Source organism: Sebastes fasciatus, chromosome 18 (genome assembly GCF_043250625.1).
Source record: "Sebastes fasciatus isolate fSebFas1 chromosome 18, fSebFas1.pri, whole genome shotgun sequence".
Lineage (NCBI taxonomy): Eukaryota > Metazoa > Chordata > Actinopteri > Perciformes > Sebastidae > Sebastes > Sebastes fasciatus.
In genome coordinates, this window is record NC_133812.1 from 29,457,696 (window position 1) to 29,468,320 (window position 10,625).

Genomic DNA, 10,625 nt, shown 5'->3' on the forward strand with positions numbered 1-10,625 from the left:
TGTGTGTGTGTGTGTGTGTGTGTGTGTGTGTGTGTGTGTGTGTGTGTGTCCTAGAGTAACTTGTTATAGGGAGGTCCCAGCAGCAGTAGTAGCAGCGAGGACATAAAACATAAATACAATCACACACAGTTCATCCTGTTTTCTTGTAAATCAGTAAATCCCTGTTCTCAAGGCTGTGTGTGTGTGTGTGTGTGTGTGTGTGTGTGTGTGTGTGTGTGTGTGTGTGTGTTGCGGTGGCACCCCTCGGTTAATGGAGGGAACTGACACCGCCGTGTGAGACAGTCAGCTGTCCAGTGTGTCCGTTAACAACAGCGACCTGGGAGACGGTAGAGATAGAGAGATAGATGACACACGGCGGTATCAACCCAATAAAGAGAGATTCTGCTGTAAAGTAATTGTAATAAACGGATCAAAGTGAAGCCGAAATAACTACATCACGACGTTTATTTGTAAAAAATCTGAATTGATGCTTCGTCAGGTCTGTCTGCAAGACGACAAGCAAACAGCTGTTAAAATGCTTGTTTTCTGAATGGAGTCTGGATGGATCAGAGCGAGGCTCCGTTAACACTGTAGCTGCTCCATCAACACTCAACACAACATCATCTAGATGAGGCACAAAGACGGCAGTCATGTTATTGTTTATACACAGATATGATCATACTGTGTAACTTTAAAATGACATTTATAATGTTTATTATTGATGACAGGTGCAATAAGCTTTTACTAAGTCTCTCTAAACTGTGACAGTCCAGCTGTTAGAAGATGGAGGAGGGAGGATCTGAATTAAAACTAAATATTGATAAGCTCGCCTGAGATGACTTCAATTATCACTCACAGCAGTGAGCTTTACAATCAACAGCTCGTGCTTTCGTCTCTCTGGTTTCAAGCAAGCTGTACTATTTACTTACTGGAAGTTTTTGGGATGGTACGCAAGAAAGAAGAAGTTCCAACTCCTCAGAAAAATCAGTTGGTCTCTGTTTTTGATTACAGATTGATAAATAAATATGGTAGAATATTAAATATACTTTGTTGGAATCCATCGGTACCAACCATGTATACTAGCTGGTCATGAAGGAGGTTAAATAACGCTCCAAACTTACTAAAACTACATTTTGGCGAGGAAAAACTGTCATATTTTGATGCTAAATGCAGTACCTGTGAGGGTTTAATAATAAATATATACATACATTTAGCATAAAGCAGCATATCGTCCACTCCCATGTTGATAAGAGGATTGAATACTGATCTCCCTTTAAGGTTCATTTAGAACAGATAACAAATGTGCAATTGATCAGAATCGACCGGCAGCCCTGGATGTTATTATTTTAACACAAACCAGGATGTTTGCCAGCATGTTTTCTTCTGTCTGTGTTCCAGTGATGTATTTATTTAAAGAAATATGTGGGTTTGATTTCACAAAACTCTTGAAAGGCCGATTCTTTGGCTTCAGTTTTTCTATCGCTCGTTTGTTTTTAGCTTCAGAGTTTTTTGTTTGAGATGTTTTAATGTAGAAACGTTCTCCAGTTTCAACACAAATATAAACAGGAATATGCTCCATGTCAGAACAATATGAACTGAAATCAATGTTTTAAAACTATTGTAATTGATTGACAGCTCTAATAGAGAGAGAAGCAGACAGAGAGAGAGACGCGTCTCTGATGAAGTAGCTTTATGTCACACACATACGATTACCACACGCTGTCATTCACGGCTGCTGCATCGCCACGACAACGGCGGACGAGGACATCCCCCCCGCTTGGTTGCAACAGACACAAACACACCCAGACACACACACACACACACACACACACACATAAACACACAGACACACATAAACACACAGACAGGAAAGCACCCCGTTAACAGACTTAGAAAAAGAAAACATCGCAAAGAATGAAAAGAAAAGAAGACTAAAGATAGAGATAGATAGATAGATAGACAGATAGATAGATAGATAGATAGATAGATAGACAGACAGATAGATAGATAGATAGATAGATAGATAGATAGATAGATAGACAGACAGATAGATAGATAGATAGATAGATAGACAGACAGACAGATAGATAGATAGATAGATAGATAGATAGACAGACAGATAGATAGATAGATAGATAGATAGATAGACAGATAGATAGATAGATAGATAGATAGACAGACAGATAGATAGATAGATAGATAGATAGATAGATAGACAGACAGATAGATAGATAGATAGATAGATAGACAGATAGATAGATAGACAGATAGATAGACTGTAAACCAACCTGGCCGGCTCTCCCTCTCTATCACCGAAAGCATTCCTCTGTGTTCACACTCCCTCCTTCCATCGCCACGGTAACAGACACACCGACCGGCCGACCCTCTCACACACTTCTCTGTGTGTCACACACACACACTCACACACACTTGAGCTCTCCAAGTTTAAACTCCCATTACGTCCAGTTGGTCAGCACCCTTCCTTCCATCCATCCGTCCATCCATGCGTTCTCCGGTCCGTCCGTCACTCTGTGTGTTTACATCTGAGCGTGCTCACTCGTTCAGCAGGCAGGCATGTGTGTGTGTCGGAAGGTGTGTGTGTGTGTGTGTGAGAGTGTGTGTGAGAGTGTGTGTGTGTGTGTGTGTGTGTGTGTGTGTGTGTGTGTGTGTGTACAGCAGAGTGGGAGCCCTAGAGAAACACTCCTCTTGCCACAGGAGTAAAGCCCAGGCGTGACGCAGAGCCAGAAATAGATGGAGGGGCCACGGCTGGGGGGGAGGCGCCGGGCCAACACATATGGCACTTTTGCAAGGACGCACTTGCACACACACACACACACACACACACACACACATGCACTTACACTGTATGTAGACATACTGTATGTGCAGAACACATATGAGAAGCAAACTTTCATGCACACGTGCATTGAGAAAAGTTTGATTCAGTAAAAGGAGTCAAATGTGTCTGTATAACAGATATACTATAGATATTATAGTGTATTTTAACACATAAATACACATACATACATATATATATACGTATATATATATATATATATATATATACGTATATATATATACACAGATAAATAAGCACATGAATAAATGATAAATGCCAGAGATCTTAATGAACATTTCTAACCATGACGAGCAAAACAAACCCCAAAAGGACCTGTTTATATGACACATTGATCTGATCGATATATCAATTAACTGATCAACGATCCAATTAGGGCTGCAACTAATGATTATTTTCATTGTCGATTAATCTGGCGATTATTTTCTCAATTAGTTGTTTTGTCTATAAAATGTCAGAAAATGGTGAAAAATGTGGATCAGTGTTTCCTAAAGCCTGAGATGACGTCTTCAACTCAAAGATATTCAGTTTACCGTCACAGAGGAGGAAAGAAACCAGAAAATATTCACATTTAAGCAGCTTTTTATTCTTTAAACATTACTTAGTCATAGTTATTTAGTTGGATTTTAAGATATGTCGCAATTTTGAAATTCCCACGGCACGTCTGTGTCACCAGTTCCATCCAAGTGCACCTCCTTCCCACGCTAATAAAATCATGTCACATCATGTTTTAGTTTCTATTTGTGGGTTTATATAAATGTGTGTTAAATAGTCATATGATATCGGCTTATATTGATCGCAGGCCCCTGAATTTAATCAAATCAAAATCATATCGTGGCAGACATTGTTTTATCAGCAAATATCGCATCGTTGTTCAAAGAATCAATATAATATATAATATTGTATCGTGATGAAACTTGTGATTTCCACATGAAGCTGAACAGACCTACGTTTTAATAACAGTGGTTTACTGTGTATATATATCAATTTAAAGAAGTGGGATAAGGATTCTAAAAGGAGTTTTTAACAGCCATATTGTTATTGATATTTATTCAAATCAGTCACATGACCTCAGTCACATGACCTCAGCGCTTCACCTGCTGAAGACTGAAGGTAAAAAGGAAACAAACAGGAAGTGAGTCTGGTAGAGCATCACCAGGGAAGATACCAGCTGTCTGTCACCGTCTGACACCAAACAACGTGCACTAACTGTCTGTCCTCTTTAACTAACGGATGTAAACTCCTTCAGAATAAAGCTGGAATCAGCACTTTAACCTCAATGTCACTGTTTCATTTACAGAAAACAAAGAGCCGAGTCCATCCGACAACACGCCACAGTCCTGCTGCTCACACACTGAACGGGATGTATCCTGGATCAAAGAGCATTCATAGGACAGAGAAATCAGAGGAGGCAGTCTGCTCCCTGCTACCCACGATGCAACAGCCTTAAAGTATCTACAACACCATCAACACCATCAAGCCACATCGGACACAGTGATGGAGACGGAGCAGGTGTTGCTCATCTTCAATCCTGTTGAGTCCAATCAAAACAGACCTGGAGTCAAACCGGATTTAAAACTGAGGTGCACCTGAATCCTGGTTCAGGAGTTAAAGGGACTGTTTGTAACTTTCTAAGCGTAAAATGTACTGGGTCGGTGCCTCTCCTCCTCTGCCTGCTCTCCTTCACTCAGACAGCGCGCGTTCTCGCTCAGCTCGCTCCACCTCTAGACGTGCATGCTGCTCACTCCACACTGCAGGAGAGTTAGTTTAGCTCTGAGAATATCTAGTGAATGTTCAGTGGATGTTTGTGCAGAAAATAACTGCTGCAGCTCCTCCAGACCAACAGAGGTTTCCCGTGTCTTGTGAAGTGACGGGGCTCTGCAGAGAGTTACGTTGTCGTCTCGTTACCGACCGGGTGCCGGTGTCTCCCCTGCTCTCCCGGCTGCGGGCGGAGAGAGCAGGGAGACACGCTGCAAAGCCCCGCTGCCTCAGCCTGCACTGATGCAGGAAAAGCCAACACTAGGATCAGCAGTGATTCATGGAGAGACCTTGGTCTGGTCAGCTAACATTACTGCCAAGCAGCTGAAATATAGAGTGATATTGTGCTTTTAGCTGACGTGTGTCTCCTCACTATGTTGAGCGATGCTCGTTCAGGTATATTTAGAGCGAGCAAGCGCGAGCCCGACGCTGACTTTCGTTGATTTCACGGCCACAGGTGTCGCTGTTGACAAGACATGAAAGTTACAACTAGTCCCTTTAAGTTCTAGTTAATTCACTGTTACTCCCCAGAATGTATTGTGTGTGTGTCCTTGATGTTAACATGCTGAAACGTTTAACACGTTTCCTTCCTCATAAAACAGATCATTTTAGAGAACATGTTTGAATCCTACATTGTTGTCCTCCATGTTTACTATCTCACAGTCTTCTTCCTCTTCTCTGCCTGTGTTGCTGTATTACTGTGTGTTCTTGGCACATTAGCACCACCTGTAGGTCAGTAGAAGACTGTGAAACCAGAGGCACTGTGTCATATCAGTCCTTGAGTGTGTTTGATACACACTTATGCATATAATGCATGCACAAAACACACAGTCATGGACACACACACATTTAGAGGGTGGCGGATATCCTGATGATTTTCAATTTAGCCACATGTGGCGGACGGCGGGTGGCGGGTGCTAATTTCAGACGCTGCTTGTAGCCCGATTATTTAGTAGGAGACAGGGTTGGACCGGGCGTCCCTGTGTCCCTGCGTCCTGTTGTGCACTGAGAATACTAAACATCAATGCATTTTATATGAATTTCATACGAATCATATATTCATGCATTCACAGCGGGTCACACTCAGGTCAGCGTTGATATACTGTGTGTGTGTGTGTGTACAGTATATGTAATGCAGTATATTTGCAGACCTCAGCACTGTGCAGCCTGCGCCTGGTTTAACACTGATGTATATACTATGTATTATGTATTAACACACACACACAACTATGAATTATGTACATGTGCAGCCTGCCGTCTATTAATATTCTAGTATAATGCATGTTTTTACCTTTAAACCTTTAAAGTTCATATTATTATCACTTATATTTAATTAGAATGGTTTTAAAATAGAGAGACAACATGTGGTTGTCCTAACGAGGACAGTTAGACGTCTCCTCAGCATTAGCTGGACATTTATAATTCAGAACTTTATTGTTGACTATGTCGTAAACGTCCACACACACACACACACACACACACACACACACACACACACACACACACACACACACACACACACACACACACACACACACACACACACACACACACACACACACACACACACTGGGAGTAGAGGCTGCTGGTTATGAAACAGCTGTTGAGTCGAGAGCTCTGGATGTATCTGAGCCGTGAGAGTGCGGCTTACATAAATACTCGATCATATCTGGATTGCTCTCAGTCTGAAAATATATAATCCGCCTTGTTAGGATCGCTCAGCACGACGACGGAGAGAGAGAGAGAGAGAGAGAGATAGAGAGAGAGAGAGAAGGAAGGAAGGAAGGAGAGACATCAACTGTCACCTGAACACATCCTCATTTTAACTCCCATAAGGCCTCAACATCAGGACTGGGACAGTTCACCTAGCTCCCGATTCAATACTATCACCATACCTGGGTGCTGATTGGATATGTATTGTGATTTTAAAGTATTGTGATTTTATATTCTGACCACGGAGACGAGAGCGACGGCCGGCTTGACCCCCACGTTACCGCCATACCATAACGTTTCCTGCTAACTTTTTTGCACTTTTTTTTCAGACATTTTTCTGACTTTGTTTTGCACATATTTCAGACTTTTATTCAGACATATTTTGGCTTTTTTCTGATTTTTTTTAGCTTTTGTTCGAAATTATTTTCAGATATATTTTGGCCATTTTTTAGAAGTTAGCATGCAGCTTTAGCTCTGCTCTGTCTAGCTCTGCTAACCCAAAGTGTTCCCATCCTTTACTGGATGTGTAGTGTTTACCACGCTGGATTTAACATGGGAGGGTGCAGGTCGTATCCACGACGACCCTCCAACGTTTTAGACTCTCTGAGCTTTGTTTTGGTTGACGGATACAGAACGGATATGACGTCACGTCACTCAGACTACCACAATAAAAGCGGTAACTTCCTTCTACCTCCACAGAGACTCAGATGAAGCAGATATATAAATTATGGCGTTAAAGAATCCAAAATCAATTTCAAAATCATAAATATCGCGATACATAAGTGAATCAATAATGCCGCACCTCCACATGTGGCACACCGTTATGAAGCATATCATAAGTAAGTGACATCACTTAAGACTGAGGATTTGTGGTTTTGCAGCTTCGGCTCCTCCGTTGGCGTGAGCGAGGGAAGCGAGGAGACACGTTAGCGTAATGAAAAGCACCATCGGGGTCTTTACTAGAAGGTAACCCGACTCAATGCCTGATGACCTATCCTAACATTAACCATTCTGTGTCTGGAGTAAACCGAGGAAGAGAAACAGATACAAGTTAAACTGCAGTAACAATGAAAGCAGCATTCAGACTTCATCTATAGAAAACGTCTCCGTCCTGACTGTCTCATACTGAAACAGAAAGTAGGAAGTGATGCTTTATGACTTTAAACAAAACCTGCGAGAGGAAAAAGGGGAAGATGTGGGTGATGTGTGGCGTTCAGGTTCAGATGGAGGATGTGGAGCGTAACCTGATTTGGATCCCGTCATCAGAGCGCTGAATGGAGGCCGTTTGTCTTCGGCAGCCGTTACAAGCCCCTACTGGCTCTCCTTCTTTGTTAATGGGGAATATTAATTTCCTGTATTCCATCTTTACTGCATTAATATTTGATGATTAAATATGGCTAGAAGCGTCTCATCCTCGTCCCCAGCCGGGCTCCGTCTCCGTCTTTGTCTCTCTGCCGTTTTATTTTCTGTCTTCCAAAAAGTGTTTTATTTCTGTCTCCGCCTTTACTCTCTCCTTTCTTTGACTCTTTTATTCAATCTCTCATCCTCCATGTCTTCCTTTTCTTCTGGCCGAACTCTTCTTCACTGCTTTCTTTTACTTTTTCCTATTTTTTCCGTCTTTCTCCATCTGTTTCTCTCTTTAAATGCCTCTCTGTCAGCATTTCCAGGTCTTTTTCCGTCTCCCTTCCATCCTCCCGCCGTAAGCCTGGTTCAGTCTGGTTGTTGCTCGACCCGATCCCAAACATCGCTTTCAGTTGCTCCCAGTGACACGACACGATGTCACCAACCAACCCACAAACTGTTATTTAAAGTCATAAATAAATGTCTATCGCCGGTTGAGGTATCTCAATGGTGATTGATCTTATGGTCCGCTGATGAACGCCGTCGCATTTCCAGTATTATGAACTGGGAGTCTGTGGCGCTCAGTTAGTGACGCGTTTTCCATCACCTAGTAGTGGTTGGTCCGCCAGAGAGGGTAGGCGCAGCTAACGCAACTGACTCACTCCTCAACTCACTTGTGTGTGAAGTGGTGTTCTGGTTTTTCTGGGTTCTGCTAGCGTTGGGAGTAAACCGTTACGGTACGTGTCCACAGGGGCGTTTTTTATCGCGAGGGGACGCGACGCTTCCCAGCATTGGACGCTTGGTGTGCTGTCCCTAGAAACAAGGCACTCGGCTCCTGATTGGACGAACGCTTTCCCGCCGTTGGCTGCTGCTCCCAGCTTTCAAACCGGAACCAGTCTGGAGGCTCGTTTGGAAACTTTCTTCTCTTATTTCACGTAAATAGTTCACTGAAATGTGTTTCTGGAAACATTTGATGCGAGAAATAATCCATGTTGATGAATCTGTCTTTAATTTGGATCAACAACATTTATTTTAAAAGATCCTCGGGAGTTTGGAGAGGCGGCGAGACGCGTCGGACGCCGTGATTTACATAAAGTAGACGAGCCCTCAACTTTATGCAAATGAGGAGCGGGCGTCGTGACAGCTAGTCTCTCGAATCGCAACGCCACGCTACCAGAATGCATTGCGCGGCTGCTTACATAGACAATGAATGGGGAGCGTGGAAAGCACGGAGCCTGTGGACACGGACCATAACTGTGGTGGAACAAACAAAGAAAAGAGCGCCGACTACAGACGATGAAACTTCAAAATCAAGTGCAAATCCAAAGAAAACTACAATTACCACCTCTACGGATGTACGCCTCCGTCAACCAGTCAAGTTACAGTTTACGTCCACCTCTGTCCACAATCTCATCACCCGAAAAACATAATGCCTCCGACCACGGCTGTTGACTGAACGAAGGTGCCGACTGACCAGTGAAGCTTCATTTGTGTAGATTTACAGTATATTCTGTCTTTCCTTCTCCTTGTTTCCATCAATCTAACAATCAATCACAAGTTATTGATGATGGGTTTTGTTGTCTTCAGTATCCAGATACAACCCAGATGCAATACATGAAACTAGCAAGAGGTTTAGTGTAAACTACAAGCAGACTAAGACCTGTATCCACAACCTGTCATCTACTGTACAGTCGTCTAGTCTCTCCTTATTCATTTTACAAACCAATCAAACTAAAGTCCTCCTCGTTAGAAAGCAGCATTTCATCGGTTAACTGACACACACATTGATATACACACATGTACACACACTTGCATGCAAACAACGGAGGACGGCGAAACGCAAGTGCCCACATGTGGAGTGTTACACACACACACACACACGCACACACACACACACACACACACACACACACACACACACACACACACACACACACACACACACACCGCTATAGACAACCAGTATCTTTGGAAGTGGAGCAGAGAAAATGTGAAGTGTGTTCTTTCCACAGCAGACTTCCGCTGCTGCAAAGCACCATGGGAAACACAGCGTGGTCCTAAAACAAGGTGCTCCTCTACACAACACCAAGACAAACACCTGAACTTAAACTGGACATTAATACACACCAATCTGTCCTGTAACAACATCAACTCTTCTGAAAGGGAGGGCTGCAACTAACCATTATCTCCACTGTGGATGAATCTGTAGATTAGTTTGTAGCTGTTTGGTTTATAGATGGTGAAACATGTCGATCAGTGTTTCCCAAAGCTCAAGACGACGTCCTCAAACGTCTTGTTTTGTCTTCAACTCAAAGATATTCAGTTTACTGTCACAGAGGAGGAAAGAAACCAGACAACATTCACATTTAAGAAGCTGCAATCAGAGGATTTAGACTTCTTAAAAGACTCGAATAAACCGATTAATGGATTAATATGGTTGCAGCTCTACTGATAACTCTTCAGAGTTTCTATTGAGAAATAAGCTAATATAATCACGTCATTCATGTTGCTTTTAATATCCATCCAATATTGTGATATAAACTAGAATTATATTCCAGGAGTTAAACGTTGTGCCTTTATTGATTTATTGATCGTCTACTGATCGTCTCCCATTAAGAGCTTTAACCTGTTTGATGCTCTTTCATCACAACGGCACGTCGATAAAGCTTCATTGACTTTAATTGAGACAGAGAAAGAGAGAGAGAGAGACCACTTTAGCCTCGGAGCCACAGGGGGACCCAGTTGAGTGTTACGCAACCGAGCCATACCAACACACACACACACACACACACACACACACACAGGCCAGCTGTCCCTAATTCCAGCAGTGAAAACTATCTCCGTCTATTTGTCTATCTCTGCTTCCCCTCTTCCTCTATCTCTCTCTCTATCTCTCTCTCTCTCTCTCCTCTATCTCTCTCTCTCTCTCTCTCTCTCTCTCTCTCTCTCTCACTCTCTGTCTCTCTCTCTCTTTCTC

The 10,625-nt window shown here is 42.7% G+C and overlaps 1 protein-coding gene across 9 annotated transcripts in view; it reads right to left on the bottom strand.

Moving 5' to 3' along the window:
• Positions 1–10,625, bottom strand: part of hivep2a (HIVEP zinc finger 2a) — a 116,035-nt gene that overhangs the window by 81,868 nt on the left and 23,542 nt on the right. For 2 of the 9 annotated variants that reach the window (XM_074616662.1, XM_074616668.1), the window contains exon 1: positions 2,268–2,641. The exons of the other annotated variants lie outside the window; for them this stretch is intronic. The gene's annotated coding sequence lies outside the window, so the exon portion shown is untranslated. Of the gene's footprint in view, positions 1–2,267; positions 2,642–10,625 lie in introns of those variants that run through there. 9 annotated transcript variants of the gene reach the window in all.